The sequence below is a fragment of the Uloborus diversus genome, chromosome 6 (assembly GCF_026930045.1).
Source record: "Uloborus diversus isolate 005 chromosome 6, Udiv.v.3.1, whole genome shotgun sequence".
Lineage (NCBI taxonomy): Eukaryota > Metazoa > Arthropoda > Arachnida > Araneae > Uloboridae > Uloborus > Uloborus diversus.
This window is the reverse complement of record NC_072736.1, coordinates 92,431,021-92,453,018: the sequence shown is the minus strand read 5'-3', so window position 1 is coordinate 92,453,018 and position 21,998 is coordinate 92,431,021. Positions and strand designations below refer to the sequence as shown.

General features: G+C 34.6%; 1 protein-coding gene across 1 annotated transcript in view; it reads left to right on the top strand.

Annotated features, from left to right (window-relative positions):
- LOC129225303 (uncharacterized) overlaps positions 1 to 21,998 on the top strand; it is an 83,646-nt gene that overhangs the window by 23,201 nt on the left and 38,447 nt on the right. The gene's annotated exons all lie outside the window — the stretch shown is intronic.

The following is a 21,998-nucleotide window of genomic DNA, read 5'->3' as shown; positions in this document are numbered from 1 at the left end:
GTATTTTTGTACGCCGAGTCGAATAATAATTTTATTTCTCTTAATTGGTTGTTTTACCGTAAATGTTAACCCATCGTGATGTTTTTATAAAGCCATGAGGATTATTTCGTAATGTAGAATTTTTCTACTATTATTTTCAATAATATTTTACATTTACAATATAACTATGTTCATAATATGTTTCAAATTCTGAACGTTTTGAGCAAGAAGGTGTTAAATTGTTTGAAATAAGTATTAGGTTATAGTTTTATTCGATTCAGAGCAACAAATATGTATAAAACAATACGCCACATGGCTATTGATTTCCGTTCAAATCCCCCCCCCCCCCAAGAAAGAGATGCGTGCAAAAAAACTGGTTGCTTTTCGGCTATTATCTAAGAAGACAGAACAAACTTTTGTGTGATTAGAAATCTAAGTTATGAATTTAAAAAAAAAAATCTAAAATTCCAATAAAACAAGTATTTCCTGATTTGTTTTTAAAATTGGTTTTTATGCGAAAAATCTCTTTAAATATTTGTGATATCGGTTATGTTATGGTTTTATTTGACTCAGTATTGAAAAAAATACGTTAGAAGTGATACCCCAGTGCCATAGATAGCAAAGTTGAAATCCCCCCCCCCGGCGGAGCGTACAGCAAAAAGTCGGGGACTTTTGAGATGTCCTTGAAAAAGACTTAACAAAGCTTTTTGTAAAGAAAAACCTTAGGTTTTAATTTTTTCCCAAGTAAAATGCTCATTTTACTGGACTAAAAGTTTTTCTTCAGATCTTGACGCAACGTCTCTTTCCCTCCTATCTTTAAAATTCTGTCATTTTATCTGTTGCAATATCTTATCGTTAAGTGCTCACTTTACTTTCTTTCATTATCTCCTCAGTTTTATTTTTTATTTTTGATACACACAGATTTTGTTTTATATTTATGTACTCTTTATCTCAACAGTATTTCTTTATGTACTTTCATCGCAGCAATCAAACGTGGTTCTAGAGGAGGAGGTTCATGGGTTCATGGACCGCCGCCCTCTCTTTAGCGACCAATTACAGCGTATAAACATCGAGAAGGGATAAAATGGAGGGAATGAAGACTTTCATTCTTAAACCGAAGACACCAAGTCACGTGACAGATTTTAAAGCGAAGCATTGGAAGAGAACAGGTTTCTTTCTCCAGTTTCACGCAAAACGTATCAACCATTTGTCGTTGTTAAGTTACGTGACTTGAGTTCTTTGCCTAAGCTTTTTCTAAGCCGTTGATTGGACTAGCTCCCTCCATTTTCTGATTCCCGCTCTTTGCAGAAAAAGCTACATTTTGGGGGCTCTGGTTTCGAAAAATGTGCCCCCCCCCGGAAATTGTGATTCGCCCCCCCCCCCTTGATAATCAATCCCTCAAAACCCAGAAGTTCGGATCCGCCCTTGGAAGCAATAATTTAGTGTTTAGTTCCAAGCGTGAAAAGCAAAGCTTGCATTATTTTAAATGCTTTAGCTGTACCGATGAGAAATTAAGTATCGAATTCTCGTTGTTTCATGCAACTTAATCACTTTTTGTTAAAAAGGCTAAAATCAGCGTTGTTCGTAAGTAGACTTACGCCCTTTCAACTAAATCTGATTCAACTAGAACCAGGGGCGGATACAGGATTTTATTTTAATTTTAGGGGGGGGGGGTCATGCTCAAGAACGTAGTCTTTCGTTCAAAATTTTTTTTCTACGAACAAACTCCCCCCCCCCCCACCATAAAACCTTTTCATATATGCTTATAAAGATCATCGAAATCATTGATGAAAATCGTTTTAAAAGTTGTCTTCGAAAATAATTTTTCAGTTTTAGAATGTGAGCCAAAGATTTTTGGAAACGATAACTCAGTTTTCGAAAATTTCGAATTACAAAACCTCTTGTTGGTTAAATATTTGCATAATACTCCACAGATATCCATCTTAGATTATAAATTTGCATGATACTCGACACATCCATCTTGTATGCAGAAAAATACCATCACTTAAAATAATATTTAAAAAATGCGGCGAAAACCTAATTAAAAATTAAATATTCTATAAATGGGCAGTTCTCAAAAGGTAGGAACAAAAAAGTTAACTTTGAGCAATTTCAAAAATTTTCAAATTTGACATCAATTTTGCTTTTATTCTATAGTATGCATACCTAGAACACAATAATATGAACATGAAAAGACAGCAGGTATTTAAAAATTGTTAATTAGCAAATTAAATCAGCAGTCTGTAGGTAACAGATTTTGGACATTGTTGTCCTGTAGGTAACGGATTTTGGACATCATCTTAATGTAAGTTTCACCATTTTTGACAATTGTTAATCTGATTTTTAACTTTTCCAATGAAAATTTTATTTACTACTTTTTGAATTTTGCAATTTAATAATAAAGAGGATATTAATCAAGTACTTGAATGGCTATACATACTGCTCTTTACATATAATGATAAATAAAGTTAAATATAAGTTTTGGAATGATTTTGAAAAAGTTGATGAAAGGTAAAAAAAAAGCTTCAAATTAAAAATAATACAAATGTAAAAAGTGACATCAGTTTTATAAATGAATATTTTTTTTAATGTCATAAAAATTAAAACGATGTCTAAAAATAATTATTGAAAAAAGAAATTCGTATTTCTATTTGGAGATCGTTAAATTATGTTTCGAAAAGAAAGAGAAAAAAAAATTCTAAAATAATAAAAGCGGGGGAAAAAAATTGCTAGCGCAGGTGATAAAGTCGCCAAAACTGGTGCAGCTGACGAAAAACTACATTTGTCAAACTGGAATTCCCCTCTGGTAACCTTTAGCTTATCGTACACTGTGTTGTCGCCAACGGAGTTTGCTTGGCGATTTTAGCGCAAAATGGCTTTCGTTCGATCATAACCAGCCATGTTTCTACTGTAAATTTATGTATTGTTCAATGTGTAACGTATTAATTATGCAAAATACCAATGGATTGAAGAAGATAACATTATAATAACCTTTTTTATTGAGGTTAGAAGACAGTGGATGATCAAAAATTATGAATAAACGGACAGAATTATCGGCGTCAAGATCGTAACGCCATTTGGACATCTCACATGTATGTTTAAGAAAAATTATTTATCTTCTAAGATACTGCATAACACTTTTCAACAATTAAAAATTGATTTTCAGGATCGATAAATACCTTTAAAACGAAAACATTATATACTTAGTTCTCAAATAATAGCATTGTAAAGATCGTAACTTTTGGACATGCATCAAATTTCAAACTTACATTTTTCTAAAATCGTTTACGAAGTAAATAATCTGTCTTTACTTTTGTTATTTGTGTAAAATATTAACAAAAGATTATTCAGTGTAAGATTCATACTTTTATTTATTTTTTATTTTTTTGAAATGTATGGAAATAATTTAAAAAAAAAATTTTTTTTTTAATGGTACATTTGCTCAGTTAACGTTTTGATATGTCCAAAATTGTGCCTTTTAGCAAAGAAAGTATTTTTTAACGGCATTTGAAGAGCAATTTTTCCATAATTTATGTCAATTCTTGTCTCTATACAGTATTATAATTTAACTCAAATTTTTGAGTTAATTAAAATGAAAGTTATTTGGTGTTGAAGCTTCAAAGTTGAGGTCTGTGTTTGCTCCCACCTTTTGAGAACTGCCCAAATATGATTCGGACTTGACAAATTACTCACCGACTTATTAATTCCAGTTGTAAGAAAATCGGAGGTTGACAAAGACGTCGTAGTCTCAGAGTCTGATACAGGAACTCCAGAAATGTTTCCATCGGAGGGGGGGGGGGGAGTTCATCAGTTTATTCAACAGTCCAAAAAATGAGACTACACTGCTTTATCATCCGAACGCTTCATTGTTTTTGTTATAGGTCAGGGGTTCCCAAAGTGGGTGCCGCGACACCCTGGGTTGCCGCATGGAGGGGCGAGGGATGCCGCGAGCTGTCCATATTTTCAATATGCATGTATAATTAAAATTAGGGAGCCGTGAAAAAATTGTAATTCGTCAAAGGGTGCCGTGAGTTGGAAAAAATTGGGAACCCTGTTATATGTAGTTCTTTTCTAACAAACGCGGCTTTTTTCAACAGGGTTTCCGTCTAATACGTTGGGCTATTTTACGAGAGCCTTTGTATAATGAGGTTTTGCGGTAACACAACACTCAAATTATACATTTCTTGCACGATTCTAAATCCAAAACACTGATTTAAACTAATTAACTATTTACAGCACATTTAAAAATAAACGCAGCACGACTAAAAACGAAAAAAAAAAACATTTACACACTTAAATGGTATAAGCGATGCCTGCAGCTTTGGATATAGTTTTACAACAACTATCGTTGATGAAATTAGTTGCATAAAATGCGACCGGGCGTCAGACACTTCTTTGTTACTGTTCATAATACTGGCTTTTGAACACAGCGCTGTAATCTGTCTCAAGAAAAGCTATTTTACTGTCTACATATTTTAAATACCTAGATTATAAATAGAAAAGTGGCAGTTAATACCCCCCCCCCAAAAAAAAAAATCGAAAATTATTTACTGTATCATATTAAGGTTTCGGTCCGGCTTTTCTTTCTTTTTTTTTTTTCTTCAAGCAATCATTTCACTACTCAAATGCAATGAACCTTAAAACAGATTAAGGGCCTTTCATTAATTACGTAAGGATGATTTTAGCTGTTTTTGACTCTCCCCCCCCACCCAATCTTACGTAATATTCCAATTCGTTTTTCAAAATAATAAAATAACGAATCGGTGCATCTCTGGAATCATTATTAAACTCACTAATATTAAATTAAACCTTTTTCTGTAAAGAAATAGTAGGGTCTGGTGGGGGAAAGTGGTCAATGTTGTAAAGTGGTCATACGTCAAATAAATGGCTATAGCTTGGAAATAAACGTTCGAATGAATGTGGAACTTTTATTTTAGAGTAAAGCAGTTAGAAACTACATTTTGAATACAAAATTTTACAACTGGAAAAATTTTATTTGGTAAAAAAAATATTTTGCGTGAACATGAAAAATTTTAAAATCTAAACACCTATTTTAACATCCTTGGGAAATTTTGTTTGTTAGAATTAGGAACAGATTGAATGTACAGGAAGCTTCCTACATTTCTCAAGAACTCTTACTCATTAGCAGTTAGCTGAATCTATTTTAGATAATTTTTTAGAACAATTTAAGTAAAATGGGATAAAGTGGTCATAATATTAGGCTTAACGAATAGTGTTCTTCTAATGTCACTTAATCTTTAGGTATAAGGCAGATACAAATTAAATATTAATTTTACTCAATATGTATTGTTTTTACAATAAACGGGGTCAAATATACGAGTATATGCGTATATATACGCATATATACTCGTGTTAGTTTTAAAACCGATTGATGAAATTTGCGGCCTTTAGCTGAAAAACATCATGCGTCGCATTTACAGATCCCTCTCTGTTGCAAAAACGAGACTTTTGAAAATTTTTCATCAGCCGCTGCGCCTTTGTTGCGATGCGTGTATTAGAGCTACTACGGACCGTAACTTTCAACAACTGCTCTAAATATTTCTTAAAAACTGAAATGTTAGGTAAAATCATCTGTGTGCAACAAATTTGTGCCCTGCTTTGCCTCCTGGCTTTGTGTGCATGTAGTCCGTCAGTGATTATAACTTCCTTATGATTCTTTGCTTCTTATCTTTCTATCCTCCCTCTCACACCCCTTTGATTTTTGCCCAAGAGCTTAGATTCACTCTGTAGGCCGACATGCATATAAGCGTATATTCTCGTGTACACGTTAATGTACGTATATACGTCTATACTGGTATATAATCATGTGTACACGTGTACCTGTGTATATACTCGTGCTTCCATATTATATATACGTGAGTAGACACGTACAAAGACGCACTGGATGTATCCACTAATTAACTCGTGTATACCCGTATATGTATGCATGTACACTTATATATGCGTATATACGTCTACTATACACATATATAATCATGTATGCACGTATTTTCTCGAGATACAAGTGCATGCGCGCATATGATGTTCGTTTATACGCGTATATACTCGTATATACACGTGACACGTATGTACTCATGTAGACCCATAAACTCTTTTAGGTAATCAAGTATACATGCTTATATACTGGTATATACACGTATATACTTGAGTAGGCACGTGCATGCATGTATCTGATGTATACATGTATCTACTCATATAGGAACGTGTTTACTCGTGTATAACACGACACGTATATATTCGTGTACACACGCATGTACTCGTGAATATACTTGTAATTATAAAAACAACTGAAATATACAAGTATTAGGGTTCTTTATAATGATTTTGCTACTATTTTTAACTATGACCACTTTACCCCATGCTATGACCACTTTCCCCCGCCCCATGGGGTAAAGTGGTCATAAAAACATAGGGAAAAGAAAGTTCTATAAAACTACTAAAATCAATATTTTTCTTCCTCAAATTTAATGTACCGTGTTCTTTAATAATGTAATGTAAAATAACAACAAAAAAAGTTGAAGTTTTTAAAGAATTTGTTGCATTTATTATCCATCTAAGTTGAAAACCTACGATTTTAATACCACTTTACCCCACCAGACCCTATTTACTAAAAAGTTGGAACCTAGACTGAATGCTTTTTCGAATTTTTTTCTTCGGGTTGTGATACTAATTAAAAATAAAACATGCCATACATAGTGCGATTCTTCTATTATATTTTACAATATCGTTATTTGTAAAACAAATAAAAAACAGCTCGTCCTAATGCGTTTTTTACCTTCCTGACGCAAATAAAATAGGATCCCTGCCAATCCACTTGACTGCGCGATTTCTAATGTAAACTATCGACTTGGAAAATATTACGTAAGAATGGGTGTTAGTACCCCCCCCTAAAGTAAGTGTATGTAGAGAGTTTTTCAACCCCCTCCCCCTCGGAACCCTTACGTAATTAATGAATGGCCCCTTACAAAGTATTGTTGCAGATTTTGATGGGGGAGGGGGGATCATGAGGCTCATGACCCCCATGATCCCCCCTCTTTGTATCCACTTTTGTATCCAAACTTTGTATCCAAGTTTTTTATTTTTTCGAGCGAACATTCAAATACTGTTGCGGGTTGGGGGGGGGGGGCATGACTCCCCCCCCCCACACTAGTATTCGCCACTAGCTAGAACTGAGGTTATGGGACGCGAAAACAACAAACAAAAATTTCACGAGCAGAAAAAAGAAATATGTACTTCGAAGAAAATTTTAGAAATAGTTTCCATTTCAGACATTAAGAAAAAAGGTGAACAGAACGAACAGTTTAAAGAAGGAAAGCTTTTCAAAAATAGTATAACTCAAAAAGAAAAAATAAAGGTCATATGACACATAAACTCAGTGCCGTTGTATTACAACCATAAAGTTTTAAAAATACTCATTGTAAAAACAGGTTATTTTCGTATTTAATTACTCATTTACATTTTATTTCACGTATTTGCTTAAGAAATATATTTAAATATTACTTAGATGCATAGTTAAAGAGATCATTAAATTATAAGCTATTTTGCGTTCTTACGTCAAGGAAGGTGTAATTATATGAAAAATATTAATTTTAGCTTAGAACAACATGATAAATTATTCATTTGAAAGAGATAGGGACATTTTACAGTTCTTTTTAAGTTTGTGTGATTTAGTTTTTTTAGCAATTATTTATCGTCAAAAGTAGAAAATTTCCTTTAGTGTATTTATTCATTCGAGAGTATTGGTTCAGCACATTTTGTGAATTGCTTCTCGGTGTTATTGTTTCTTTTACGATTCTTTGTTTGTATGCGCATTGCGGTTTTTTTATTTTAAACGCAGGGTTCAATATCTTTAGATCAGTGGTTGGAAGTAGCGCGCTACATGTAACGACGCTACACTACTATAGTAGCTTCATTTTTTATTAGTTTGTAGTGTAGCGCCCTACGTTTAAAAAGTACATAAATTGGCAATAACCACCAATTCAGTAACATTTTTTTTTTTTTCTGGCTACTGAGAATGTCCCGTGGATGAACGTTTTAGAACGTATTAGTGTTTCAATACTGTAAAAGCACTTATTTTCGCGAAAAAGGAAGATATGAGTGATTTCGAGAGTTGAAAATTTTGTGAATTTTATCTGAACAGACCGAAAATTGAAAAAAAAAAAAAAAAGAAATCGTGAAGCTTAAATTTTCGTGATAACGACAGGCAAGCGAAAATACAGTAAAACTTCCATTAAGGGACACCTCTATTTAAGGGACATTCTTTCTGGTCCCAATCCCTATGAATAGGGACTTCCATGTATTTATCTCTAATAAGGGGACACTCTGTTTAAGGGACAGTCACAAAACAAAAAAAAAGCAAGAAATAATGTATAAGCACATAAAAAATGGGGAATTTACTGAAATTCAAGTTTCCCTTTTCCTCTAAAAAATAATTGAGGTAAGTTGTTTAAACAAACATATGTGAAGGAAACAAGTAATGTACTGTAAAAAAAAACATAATTAATTTGAATTCTGAAATTTTGAATTCAAATTATGTTTTTCGCAATCACGAGTTGCGACAGGACCCTACTCATTGGGGGCATAGATATCATAGAAACAGCTCCTGTCCTTCCAAGCCTGCCCCTCCTCCTGGGCGGTTAGTGTGTATAGTTGTGTGTGTGTGTGCAGGCGTGTGTGTGTGCGTAGACCTGTGTGTATGCACGTAGGCATGTGTGTATGTGTGTAAAAATTTGTATGTATGAGCGTGTGTGTGTGTGTGTTTGTGTGTGTGTGTAGGACATGGCCGCCATCGACCTGGAGAAACGGATTCCAGGAGGTAGTACTCGGAGCCGCGCCTGCAGAGGCCGGTGGGCGGGTGGTGCTGGTGTCCTTGGTCCAAGCTAAAAAAGGAACCACAACATCAAGGACGGTGAAATGAAAGCAATAAGCAATCGTGATCGTTTAAAAAAAAAAAAAAAAAAAAAAAAAAAAAAAAAAAAACCTTGCTGAAATTAACATGCATAATTTTTCCTTTCAACAATTAATTCATGTAGGTTCAGGGCCGACGAATAATACACAGCAACTAATTAGCTTTGTATATAAAACTTAAAAAATTTGAATATTAATTGTAATTCACATAGTATTACATTGTAAATTACATAACATAAAGCAAATACATGTCATGAATTACTTCAAAATTATTTCTGTATGCTACAAAACTTGGCCATTACAAATTTTTTTATTAAATTTTAATTAATAAAATAATATAAACATAGAAATTTGAATAATTTTGAATTTTATTTAACATAATGAGACATTTTCAGCATTTAATCTTAAGTGTTAATAGTTACCAAAGAAGGGACTCCTCTATTTAAGGGACAAAATGTCTGGTCCCCTTAGTGTCCCTTATTGTGAGGTTTTACTGTACATAAGTGCTTTTACAACATTCACCAAACAAAGTAGCTACTGTAAAAGTTATAGAAGAGAATCATGTTGAACTGCCCTGGCCCAGACCGGCTTACAATAAATACGAGTGCTACAGTGTGTTACATAAGAGTATCATAAGAGAAATTTTTGGGAAAAAAAAGAAATAGATAATTCTTAGTAATGTTTCATGTTCAGATGAGCTAATTTATCAATCTAAACCTTTTTATATCAATCCTCAAAAGATGTGTGCAGTGTTTCTTTCAGGCATCTCTCTGGGGGGATGGGCACCCGCCCCGGAGGAGACCAACTGCCCCCCCTCCCTCCGGGAAAAAAAAAATCCGATTACACTCGTATTACTATGTAAAGATTTAAAAAAATAAAAAAAGGAAATTTTAGAAAATTCGGAACTTTATCATTCGTCGGGGGGGGGGGGGGGGGGGGGGGGAGTATCGGCCTCAGGTGGCCTCCGTTTTGTCACTATCGATGAAAAGTCCCTTGCTATCAAAAAACTGCCAAAAGCATATTTTTTCCCCCTGGAAATATACTTGCAATTAATTAACGAACAAGATATGTTTCCCCCTTTTTATTACTTACCCTCTTTCGTTTGTTGGCCGCTCATGTCTGTTGTTGTAGGTATGAGGTGGTTGGAGCTATGCTATCGATTATCTATCAAGTTGTTAACTCACGCAATACATTGGTGAGGTTCGTATCGGAACCTTAGGACATGTACTCTGTCACTCTGTGGGCACTCGTGGAGTCTGGAGTCATGGTATATCTCGTTGGAAATTAAAAGCTTCCTGGATAAGGATCATTTTATGGAGGGATAGGAATATTGGGCTGCGAGTTATCTTTGGTGGGATGTAATGGAAATGCCTATAATGGCTATGTTCGTTCCTCTTTTAAATAACTAATAACATGGTGTCATTAACGTCTTCTTTCTTCTTTTCGAAAGAAATGTCTGAAAATTTGGTATATTTTACCCCCCCCCCCCCCCATGTCATTCCACAGTTTTTATGCCGACAAGACTTTTAGCCAATTAGAAAACTTTTTAAAATTTACGCGGATTTTTTTTTTTTTTTTTTTTGAAGAACAGATTTATTTTGTAATTATTCTAGAACTTGAAGCCCTCTAACGCATGAACTTGTTATCCCTACAGAAGTCTTAACTGTCTTTAGCGATCATCTTTGCAATCAGAGTCAAAAACAAAATATTTTGAGGGAAATGTTTTTAAATATATTTTTTTCTTTAGTTCAAAATTTTATTTACAATAACCACTCGTGATAATATTGTATTCATATTGATAAAATTGGTTTCAATAACTAAAAATTGTATGACTAAAAATTGATGAATGTGACTAAAAATTGTATGAAAAAAGAATGAACTCCAATATTTAATTTTCAAATGTGTCAAGAAGTCATTCTCCAAGTTTTCTTAGCTTGACAGCTTTCTGCCCCCCCCCCATTACGCAGTTCCCCCCTCAACTTTCAAAGTGCCCCCCCCCCCACAAGAGCAAAAAGTCCGAAAGAAACACTGTGTGTGTATTGGGTTATTAGGGTGTCCCAAAACGAAAGTTGATTTTTCAAGTTGCACACTCTCTTATATTTTTTCTTTTACGTCAAAGGAATTGTAGAAAGAGTTTCATGTAATTTGAACAACGGCTGAAAGTGTGAACCAGCACTTGTAGTGATTGCAATACCGGTACACCGAATAACCGGTATTTCGAGCAATTTTTCAATTTCGTAATACCGGTATTTGCTGAGGTAAAATACCGGTATTTTCGGTATTAGCTGAAGCGGCCCTGTTAATAGTATATGCGGAAATGCCTTTCATGTAAAAAAAGGTTATGCACCACTGTCCTAAACGATTGAACCAATTTTGATTTTATTTTTTAAAGGTGACTTGATAAAAAATGTTCTCGGCCAGTTGGACCCAACATCCAGCCCATATGGGACACTCAAAGCTGATTCATTGTGACAAGTCAGAAAAAAACTTAAATTTAAATTTTGTGTATTTTACCCCACGATTCGTTTTAATGAGTTGCGGCCCTCAGGTAAAAACGGTTGGGGGAAAGACGACTGTGCTTATCTTTGATAATTTGAGTGATGGGGGGGGGGGGATAGGGGGGGGGGGTCATTTAAATTTGATATTTAGTTCTTAATTTCAAAAATGTTTAGTTCCTTACTTGTGACTCTTTGTGAAAGTTTTTATTTTCTTTGTTTAAATATGACTTATTTTTCCTTCACTTATCTGAGGGATCAATTTTCGGAATTCTTGTGTAAGCTGTGCTAAACGACAGAACAAATTGATCTTTCATGCCTATTTCGGTGTCCTTGATGCTGTTGTTTGGAATGATCTTTGGGAAAATTCTTCGCGTCATAAATAGTGGGGGAAAGTGAAAATGACGTTCTACGAAAATATTTCTGCTAAATTATGTGCGAAGAAATGCAGCGTAGTAGTTTTTTTTTTTGCTTAAAAAATATTTTTTAAGGAAATGTGACGTACATGCCATCTTATTTTAAAAGAAATCAAGGTTTTACGTCGTAGAGAAAGTTTCTCATCAACAACTAAAATTAAAATGTTGGGGGAATTTCGTGTAAAAAGTGGATTTTTATTTATTTTGTTGTTATTATTTTTTTCCGAAATAAAACTTATCTCCTATCAGTTTTTTGTCTGAGTAATCTGAATTAAAAGAAAGAATAATATCTGGAAATGTATTTGTTCATCAAATTTTGGTACATTAAAGTTAGCTTTTTGTGTGTAACTTCTGACATAATTCAGGAGTGCAGCAACTGAAACTCACAGGCCCGACGAGAGGCCATGTCAGTCTAGTCGGAAACTAGGGACCCGGGCTTTGGGGGGGGGGGGGGGTGACACTGACGTGAATAAAAAAAGAGAAAGAAAGTTAAAAAAAAAAAAGAAAAACTCCGAATAAGAGAAAAAGTTAAGATTAAGTAAAATGTACAAAGAGTACATTTGCTGTAGTGGCACTAAAAAGTTAATTGTGTTCTTGCAAGCAGCCCCCCCCCCCCCGTTTTTTCTTTTATCCCTTTTCTTTTCCCCTTTTTTCTTCTTTTCCCCCTTTCAGGGTTCGCGTTTACGCGCTATAGCGGGTTTTTTACGCAAATTCGCGGAAAAGGGACGCAACTTCCGCGAAAATTCGGGTCCTAGGGACCCAGAACACCCAAAAGATAAAATCCAGAAAAAAAATTGTGGAAAATGCTGAAGATCTATCTAGTGAATGCTTTTAAGCTTCAATGACCAGGAGAATCAACAGAAAAGGATTAAAATGACCCTATCTCTTTATCAGCTATTCAAACACACCTCTACTGTTGACCAGTCAATGGAATTTTAGTGATAAGACTGGAGCTTACAGTGACCTCCTGGGCAGAGCTCAAGGAGCAAAATATTGCAAGTTCATAACTAGCCCATTGTACTGTATTCTAAGAATAAGTTCTCCCTCAACTTTTATCTTGGGGAAATTCCTGAAAACAACAATAAAGATCAAAAGTAAGAGTGGTTTCAATGCAATCTTCAGGATTGATACAGGACAACTGAATAGTAAAAGCTTATCTATTTTGCATTCACCTAACCAGAATTACTTTTGAAAATTATTATCTTGCATCCTCAATAAAAGGATGGGTGAAAAAAAAAAATGGCGAACATTTTCCCGATCGCGCAAAACACAAAGTTCTGAACTTAACATTTTTCTTGTTAAATTACTTATGAATATGAATTTTATACAAAAGCACTTTAACCTTGTTCATTTTCTAGTAATTCACCTATTTCTGAGGGGCTATTTTTATTTGGACTTGTAAAAGTCACGTATTAATCGATCGCGCCATTTTGAAAATGGCGAAATTTTTAAAGTAACACCAAAGCCAACACAGATATTTTAAAAGAATCAAAATGAAGTCAAATTTTCTAATTTTAGATTGCAAATGAGCAATTTTCATACTCATGTGAGAAAATGTTTCGTTTTTGCGACCGCGATTTTTGCGTTGGGTTAATTCGCTTGCGATTTTTTTTCTATTTCTATGAAATTGCCATTGATAATTGATGGAGGGGGGGGGGGAGGCTGTTTGCTTTTTTTCACCTAGAAAAATGTTCATGAAAGCAAAGGTTAAGGGAGTGCTTTCTACTTGATCAATCAAAGGCATTTATTTTTTATTTCATGGTAAAATCTAACTTTAAAGTAAATTTTGAGTTTACCTCATTGTAACTGACTAAATAGTTTCTCAAATAACTAAATCTTGCAAGTGTATTATTTGAACATACGATAATCACAGAAAAAAAGGGCAAAATTAACCAATTTAGTTTATTTCATACCTTTTTCAAATAACTATGTGGATAGTTTCTTTTCCCTAAGTATAAATAGTTGTATTATTCAATTATGTGCTAAGAATTTCTGTTTAAAATTTAAGGGACTCATTTTTTCCGCCAAAGGACCCAAATCTATTTCATTAATGGGTCCTTGGGACCCAAGTTACGGATAGTTGAGCGCGAACACTGCCCTTTTCTTTTATTTTTCTTCTTTTCCCTGTTTTTTAGGGGGTGGGAGGGGACCCGGCGACATAACTGACAAGGGACCCGCCTTGGCTCTCTGCGGCCCTGGAACCGCATTTCTTAGGCACCTTTCTGAAAATTTTGCGCCATACCCGCCCCAATGGTGTTGTTTCCTTCAGTCAAAATTAGTACTTTTTGTCACTGAAATTGATAGAATAAGCAAAAAAAAAAACATGTACCTAACAAATACTGTCATTTTCCCAACAGTTATTTTTTAATCAATTTTTTTTAAATGTCCGATTTTTGAAACAAGGCGTGGTCTTGATGACGTCACAAATGATGCACTTTGCCGTATCTTTCTACCGTGATTCCACGTTATGATAATCGAGAAGCGAATTAAAATTGCGCTTTGTGCTTGCTATCAACCATATCGTTGCCAATACACGTGAGTAAATATGCGAATTAAATATTTTGCTCTGTGAATGGCAACATAGAATAGCATTTCATCATTTGTGATGTCAGATGACAGAAGCACAAACATTGAAAACGCTCCGATTTAAGTAATTTTTAAAAAATATTAAACTTAAACAAATAATTTAAAAAAAATAGTCAGATCCTATGTTTTTAAACATGCTCTTTCAGAAAAAAATATTTTTAAAATTTTGGAAACGACCCATTTTGAATTTTATCGATTCTCTTGACTTCCTCTCATATGCGGTTCGGCGAACCCAACTATCTATTGCATTATTTTTGTTCGAAACTCTAATGCCACTTCGATTCAGACATGCAAAATTCATAAATCATCTTGAGCGAAAAAAAAAGCAATAATTTGAAAAAAAATTTTTTTGTTTGAAATTATAAATATTGTTTCAAAAATAAAAGTTCTCTCTCTTTCGTCTTTCCTTTCTGCTGAGACTAGCGTTCTATGGGGGGGGGGGGGGGCTCGCCTGGTCGCCATATGCGAGTTTAACAAACTGTGGTCCGCGAGTCCTTGCCGCGGTGCTATCCACCGGCAGGTGTCCGCGGTACTATCCACCTAAAACGTTAAATATAAGTGAGATTGAAGGACGAGTAACGATATTTTAATTCAAAAAGAAAGCTTCAAAATAAATTAATGAGGAATAAAAAAGTTCTTGCTTAAGTACATGCAGTACGCAGCAGCCCTCTCTCCGTAACTATCGGAAGTAAACACACTACACATTAATTATGTGTACATGACGAAGTTCTTATTGTTACAAAACTATAATAAGTAAAATGCATAGACTAATAATAAGAGTAGACCGAGCTATGGCAACCCTTTTGCTGCTCATAAACCAAACCATGTGACTGGTGGATATCCTAGCAACAGCAGGCGTTAATCGTAGCAGACGATCAACGCCAGCGCGAAATAAAATAAATATAATTGATGGAACACGGAAGAATGATCTTTTATGGAGTCCGATTTGTAAATTTGTTATTTTAAGTTGTAAATATTTTGCTAATATAGTGAGTTTTTCGTTTAGATAATATTGTGCATTTTCTTTAGTCAATTTCAATAACTCTCTAAGCAATAAAAGATGCAAGCGACCAAGAGGAATCAGCAAACGGTAAGATTTTTACCTACAGTTTCAATTTAAGATACCGATTAGTACATTTTTGCGTTAATGCAAAACGTTTACGCCATTTCGTTCACGCCAACGCTGACAGCTCCAAATGAAATAAAAGTTACCGAAAACTGATAAAAAACTATTACTAATGTCAAAATAATGCATAACTAAAAGAAAAACAGTTCAATCTCTGCACCTGGAAGTTTTTTTTAATGAAAACACATTGTCTTAAAATACATGTCGAGTGCCAAACTATAGATAATGCTGCCATCTAGCAACCATGCTGCCAAAGTCTTCGCCAAGCCCTTCCACTAGTCACATGATACATCTATGAACCAATTTTCTTTATCAGCAAGAATGAGAAAGCTCGGTCTACTCTTATTATTAGTCTATGGTAAAATGCTAACGTTGAGGCACATTTTTACAGTTACAGCTACTAGATTTAAAAACAGTTGATATATTATGCTTCAGATAAAACATTTTTATTCCCAATTGAATTTCAAATAGAATTTTACTTCCATGATAATCTCTGAAAAATATGCAGAACAATGAATAAATAAATTTAAAGGAAAAAAAGAGTAAAAATATATCAGAAATAAAAAAATTTTGAAAAAAAATAGAACCGACTTCAAAATTGCTCTAAAAAGTGAAAAATAATTTTATTCTTTAAACACCATCGATAATGCTTTTAAACATAATTTTTGAAGTTGGCGCAAAAACAAAACGTAAAATCCAGTGTAACCATGCTTCGTTCATATTTTTTTTCAGAAAAGCATCCAAAGTTACGAAAGAAACATTTATATCGCTATTCAAATATGCTGTCATCAATGCATAATGTATGTGATAGTGAAAAAACTGGTCCTGGTTAAATTTATGTTTGTATTTGAGTTATGGCAGTGAATGATTTTATCTATCGTTTTTGCGCCAACTTCAAAAATTATGTTTAAAAGCATTATCGATGGTGTTTAAAGAATAAAATTATTTTTCACTTTTTAGAGCAATTTTGAAGTCGGTTCTATTTTTTTTTCAAAATTTTTTTATTTCATTCTTTTTAGTGTAAATGTACGTATTTCAGAAATAATAAGAAGTTACCATCACGAAACTTCACATTTTTTTCTTAAAAATGCTCCATACTATAAAAAAAACTATTGTCACGCGTTAAACTTTAAGCGATTGGCACTAAAAACTTATCTTTGTTCCTCTCTGGAAATCATGCGTAGTTAATTTAATTATAACGATTTAAGTATTACGTTTTCCCTAACTAATTTACATTCCACAGCATCTAAGTTGCTCATGATGCAATCCTGTATTTTCTTACTTAGCCTCGATCATCTGTTATCGGCATAGATGATAACGATAAAAATACTACAGAGTAGTTGAGTCAAACCTAATGGTAGCTTGTGAAGGCTAAACAGATCCTAATCACTGTATCACCTCGCTTCCAGGTTAGGTTTACCCTTACTATGCAGCAATAGCACTGAAGAAAGGAAGATTTTGATAATTCACATAGGGTTACTATAAATCAGCAGTATTACTAAAATAAAATTATTTACGCCAAAAATGAGACGACAGCGCCAGATTCCCCATTATCGAAATATCCCTTGAAGAAATTTGATGCTTGCTTCAGCGAAGCCTTCATTCAAAATTATCATTACAATTACTATTAATGTTACTGTTATATGGCACCAAACTTTTATAACAATGAGTTTCCTATTGTCACGTAGATGAAGATAGCGAAGACAATGTGAAAGTCAAATGAAGCGAATACTCGTTAGTCTCAACTAGAGATCTTTATTCAGAACCACAAATGAACGTTACATCTCCTTATATACAACTTGATAAATTGCTGGAACTTTCCAGACTTGGAAAGATACAGAAATTAATAGAAGATTCGAGAAAATACGGGAAACAGTAGAAACGAAATTTTAATAACATTAACTTTGTCCTAGTCGGGATTTGAACCCGGGTCGCTCGTGTGGGAGGCGAGAATTCTACCACTGAGCCACCGTTATCCACAGATGACAATTGCGAACTTCGCTACAAAATCATTTAATAGGGAAATTGCATAAAATTTACTGTTTTTTGCCCATAACTTTTTTCTAAAGAACAAATATGGTCAAACAAAGTAATGGGACCTAAGTTGAGCCATCCCCTATACATTAAAAAAAGAATCATCAAAATCGGTTCACTAGGTGAGACGCTATGAGTGGACAAACAAAAAAAAAAACATACATACGGTATGAATTGATAACCGCCTCCTTTTTGAAGTCGGTTAAAAATAGATTTAAATGTCAAGTTATTATTATTATTATTTTTTTGCTCGCGCCTGTTTGGAGGGGGGGGGGGGGGGGGTCCGCGAAGTTCGGTAATTTTTCCGGAGTGGGACCGTGGAGGTCTGAAGTTTGGGAACATATGATACAAGGAACTGTCCGTAAATGACGTCGCTTTGAGGAGAGGAGGAAAGGGGGTTTCGTGAAATTGACACTTTGTCAAAGGGGAAAGGAATAACAAGTTTGACGTTACGCATTTTTTTTTATAGGAATACGGTTATGAAAAAATTATATAAAAAGCATGACGTGTGAAAATAAAAGTGGAGGGTGGAGGTTAGGTTGGTTCATTCTATTTGGTTTTATGGCGCACCCTGCGCCACAGTTAGGTGAAGTGTGACACAACACAAAAGGGGGGAGAGGGTCAAAAATGATGAAAAAAGCGTGACATCATTTATGTATAGCCACTAATGCAATAATATGTTATTGAAGAGAAGAATGTAAAAGGCAATGACTATCAGCAGTGGCATACCCAAAGCTAGATAATGTTGACGTACGTAGTGCGCGGATACATCCGCTGACGTGCGGATACATTGCCGCGGAGTTGCACGTCGTCCGATAATCGTAAAAGTTCGTACTCTTTACTTCTAATTCGTCTTAAATTGACATTGATATTGTTTATTTAGATTGTAAAAATTATTACCAGATGGTATATACACCCGCGCGTTCAGTGGATGTATTCGCTGCGGGCACGCGCATCTCGCGATAATCGTTCAAATTCTTACTTCTAATTTGTTATAAACTGATATTATTTCATTCATTTGTGAAAGTTATAAATGGATAGTATATACGTAAGCGCGTAAGATGGATACATTCGTTGCGGGCACGCGCATGTCGCGATAATCGTTCAAGTTCTCCTTCTTTACTTCTAATTTGTTTAAAATTAATATTGCTAATGTAAAACGCAGTAATCATAGCTAGATAACATAGAGGACGAAGATACAGCATTCGCTGCTTAAAGAAAATATTTGGTGCTGTGCGGATACATTCATTGCGGACATGCGCATCTCGCCATAATCGCGAGTAATGTTCTAGTTTCCCACCTCTCCTTTTTTCCTTCTATTCAAAATTACTAAAACGTCAACCCTCCCTTCTTTTCTCCTATTCATCAAATGGTGACAACTGAGCAATTCTTTTCATGTCTTTCTTCTGAGCGCATGAAAAGAAACTTTGAACCATCACCTTTACGGATGTTTAAAAAAGTTATGAACTTACTTTGAAATAATTACTGGATAAACTCGCTTAAATTTCAGCACTTTAATCCAAACAACGATGCTTAAAGCAAGATTCGAACTTTACCGTTAAATAAAAAATCGGCAAATTTTCCCGATCTATACTCGAAATTTGGACATTTTTTCCGATTTAAGCTCAACCCTTTTAACTAAAAGCTAAAGCAGTAAAACACATTCTGGCATTATTTAATATTATCTTCCCGTTAATTACAGGCTCAAATTACAGTAGAAGCTAAACTGGGCGAAGAAGGTGGGACACGCCGATTGTGAATTCATCAATTTTTACATAGTTAATCGTTTGGGGGAAAAAAGCGTGTTAAAAATGCTACCAGAAACTCAAAAAGGAAATTTGTTATTTTTTATTCAAAACACATTTTGAACAAAATTCCAATCATTTCGTAGAAAGTTGGTTCCAAACATTTTATTTTCCTTCTTTTCAAAATAGTTTATTTCCTGTAAAATATTGTAAACTGCAAAAAAAAAAAAGTATGCGCCGCAACTGCTATATCCGCCACATCGGCAATTTATAAACTTTTTTTTTCTCGTAAGCGCCGCCGCGCTTAGGCCCGAAAATACGGTATAGTTTTGGAATCCTTGTGTGCCTTAGCCTATTAAGGGACCAAATGCAGATGAGGGACTTGCTTCTTGTGGTATCTCTCATCTTCATAAATTCCACTCTTGCTACTAGATTTATTGCACTTGTTTTTGTCCCCCTCCCCCTCCCTCAACAGAGAATTTCCAAGAAGCAGAAAATTGCTAGTTTTTCCTTTGTTCTCAGAAATTTGGGTATCCTAATGATTTCTTGACTTGACAGCTTAAGAAGAGAAAGGTCCCACCCACCAATGTATGATCTGCAGTGGAGATATGATTTCCAAAAATATGTGAGCCCACGAATGCAAAGATATTGGCTAAAAGAAGCTTAGTTTTAAAATTTTGAAATTTAACTTAGATCTTCGCATCCATAGGCTCACATAATTGGCATGAAAATTAGTTCCTTGTAACCTCAAAGCATATATACCTGTAAATATTTGTAATTTTGTGCTTTATAACGTTGTTTTAGGCAACGAACATTTACCAAATGTATTTATTTCTTATGGTTAAACATGTTTTTTTTTTTTTATCTGACCCCCCCCCCCCCGTTGTTTTTTTCCCATGATAGACAATTATTTATTGTCTATCACGGACAATAAATAATTGTCTATCACGGAAGCTTGCAAATACTTTACACTTGGCTTGCAGATACTTTTGAGTTGTATGCGCAGATACTTTATATTTTTATCTGACTCTGGGTGTACCTAACATGATTGACACCTGGGGTGATATTTTGTGGTGTCCCCCCCTCCCTCCCACACAAACGCAAAAAAAAAAGGTTTTAATGTTCTTTGAAAACACGAAATTCATAATTTTCAAAAACAACTACAATTGAATTGTTACAAAATTTTCAGTAGGTCAATGAACTAATAAAAACTATGAACCCTTTTTAAGAACTTGCTCTAGCCACGTTATGTTCAGAGCTATTGTGAGGTCTCAAAAGTAAGGGGTGTAATAAATTAATGGCCTCTTAATTATTTCAAAAGCATCTCAAGCACAAGGAAATTTAATGGGATTCAGGTTTTTGGTTTAAGAGGAAGTCACTACTAGGTTTTGACAATGGGACCCTTCTCATGAGTAAAATACTCTCTCCATGATGTGGGGAGGGGGGTCCATTGGCTCCCCCCCCAGGGAAAATTTTCAAATCTGTAGTCTGATTTTCAAAAACTTGCTATTCCACTTTGGGTGTATCCCCACAGACAGATGACTCCCGGGACCCCCCCCCCTCGTAGCGACGCTTCTGCTATCAGAAAGAATTGCGGAAAGAGAAATAGATGAGCTTTTACCAAATGGGGTCGTTTCCAAAATTTTAAAAGTATTTTTTTCTGAAAGAGCATGCTGAAAAGCATAGGATATGACCATTTTTTAAATAATTTGATAAAGTTTCATATTTTTAAAAAATTACTTAAATTGGTGCGCTTTTATTGTTGGGCTGCTTTCGATGACATCACAAGTGATGGAATGCCATTCGGTGTTGCCATTCACAGAGCAAAGTATTTAATTCGCATCTTTACTCACGTGTATTGGCAACGATATGGTTGATAGCAAGAGTCAAGTGAAATTTTAATTCGCTTCTTGATTATCATAACGTGGAAACGCTGTAGAAAGATGCGCCAAAGAGCATCAGTTGTTACGTCATCAAGACCTTGCCTTGTTTTTAAAATTGGACATTTAAAAAAATTAATTAAAAAATAACTGTTGGGAAAATGAAAGTATTTTCTGGGTCCATGTTATTATTATTATTTTTTTTTTTTTGCTTATTCTATCAATAGGGAAGTTGCAACCTGTTAAATGTTCATATTTTGACTATTGGATATTGTTAATTGACCCTCAAAACTAAAAAAATCACAATCGCCGAATTTTAAAACACCGTCGTTGATTTTTAATGAATTTTTAAAAATCCACGCGCAAAAGTGAGCTCTTCTGAAACGTCACGAGCTTACGTCACGGGGCACTAATGGGCAGCCTTCCGCCGAAGATCCCTTGTTTTCACTACGGACATTTTGAGCGCGCTGATATTTTTATTTTTTAGAAATTCAATAATCCTTTTGAACACACTATCGAGGCTGGATTCATTAAAGCACAATCTAATAATCTTCCTCAAGTAACATCAATGATGGTATTTGAATATTTCCGAGAGGATGAGAGGTTTAATGTTCCAGAAACGCGAGGAGGTAAGACTTACGTTTCGTCTTCGAAGCCAACTGTGTGTCCTTCAACTTCTTCCGCGGCGGAAGAGTGCATTACGTCACTTCCTGTGCCATTTGACGTCACAAGCGCTTGAACTTTAAAAAATAATTTGAAAAAAAACTACTTATCGTATCGCAAAAATTTTTTCAGCTATGATGTTCATA